This window comes from Chrysochloris asiatica, unplaced genomic scaffold, assembly GCF_000296735.1.
Source record: "Chrysochloris asiatica unplaced genomic scaffold, ChrAsi1.0 scaffold00426, whole genome shotgun sequence".
Lineage (NCBI taxonomy): Eukaryota > Metazoa > Chordata > Mammalia > Afrosoricida > Chrysochloridae > Chrysochloris > Chrysochloris asiatica.
This window is the reverse complement of record NW_006408944.1, coordinates 792,025-794,001: the sequence shown is the minus strand read 5'-3', so window position 1 is coordinate 794,001 and position 1,977 is coordinate 792,025.

Below are 1,977 nucleotides of genomic sequence, written 5' to 3'. Positions count from 1 at the left end.
AGGTCATTATGTGTTGCCACCAACTCGATGGCACCTAACAGCGGCAACAAATTGAGCTTCTATTTCTTGTCTTCCCATGGATATGTTCAATTTGATTCCAATTTAATTTCATCTGGTGTGATCCTTGTGTATAGTCAGCATATACGTTTTGGAAAAAAGATACTTGCAATGAATAAATGATTGGTCTTGTAAAATTCGATCCTGCCATCCCCAGCTTCACTCTAAAAGCAATACTATATATTCCAACTACCAACCCTTCCTTTTTGTTTCCAACATTCACATTCTAATCACCAGTAATTATCAATACATCTTGACTACATGTTTAATTGCTTTCAGACTGAAGAAGTTAGTAGAGTTTTGCAAATTTATCTCATTGACTTCAGTGGTTAGTGGGTAAATTTGGATGATGGTATTAGCTAGCTTTGCTTGTATATACATATGAATATTATCCTATCACAGACAACATTGTGTTTCAAGATAGATCTTTAAATGCTCTTTGGAAGATGAATGGTAAACAATTTGTCTTCAATTTGTCATTGCCATACAACTGTCTGGTTCAAAATGGACAATATCTGTTTTTTATAGCTCACTCAAACCTAAGAGGGAGACTGATGGCTCCATGCAATAAGAATGGATTGTGAACCACAAGGTCCATGGTTAAAGCACAGCAGCCACTCCCCAGGAGAAAGATGAAAGTTTCTGCTCTCATAAAAATCATTACAGCCTCAAAAACCCTATATAGGGTTACTATGAGTCAGAAATACCATTTGTTTGTCAGTTAGTTGTATTGTGGTGGCTTGCATGTCACAGTAATTCTGGAAGCTATGCCACAAGTATTTTAAATACCAGCAGGGTCACCCATGGTGAACAGGTTCCAGACGAGCTTCCAGAAAAAGACATACTAGGAAGAAGGAAAGACAGATTTTGAAAAGTCTGTCTTTTTTTCATAATGAAAAAATTATGAAAAGCAGTAGAACATGTTAGATAACATCAGAATACTGAATATTGAAACATGATGAAGAGTACCAGAATATTGTCAGATATAGTGCAAGAAGATGAGTCCCTACCATTGGAAGACTCACAACATTTGCCCAGGGAAAGGATGACTCCTGAAAGTAGAGTTGATTGTGATGATGCAAATGGAGAAGAGCCTTCAGGAAATTCATTTGCTGATGGGGCACAACTCAAAATAAAAATAAACCACTGTAAACATCCATTAATAATCAGAATGTGGAATTTATGAAGTATGAATCTAGGAAAATCAGAAATTGTCAAAAATGAAATGTACCATTGACTTGGAGATAAGAGAGAAGAAGAAGGGCTGGTTGGTCCAAAGTTTGGTGAGAGCTGGGGACACCTGAACCCATGGACAAGGACACACCACAGAGGGCTAGAGTTGAGAGTGAATCATTCAACTGATATGAAGTGAGGGGAGACTCACAAGAACACCCAAACTTGCAGATAGTACCCATTTGACCTAGCCTGAATGTCTTGATAATCAGAACTTGAATAGAGGAAGATTTAATTTTTTTTTTTTTTTAAAGGAAACTCTGGTAAATTGCTACAGCTTGATGAACTTGACCAACACTCATGGAGGTAGTAGCTCAAAATACCAACTGAGAGGGAAGGAGTCTTTACATCAAGTATCAATTGTATTCCCTCTGTATACAGGATAGATAGGGATGGACAAGTTAGACATTGGTTACCTAAAATGAAGGGGTGATAAAGGCATGAAGTGGCTGGCTTACAAGGTTTCAAGAGGGAGTTTAGTTTAAGATTGTGTGTGGGAAGACAGAGACCCCACTGAATAATTTTCATCTTGTCTGGATGGGTCTGGTAAAAAGAGATGGGGATGAGTTTTGTATGATTCAATAGTGAGTAATTGTTACCATGACTAATTGCAACTGCCAAAATTGTGGAGGTAGAAGTTTTGTAACAAAAATGGGTGAGTAGTTAATCTTACAGTCTAGAAACAGA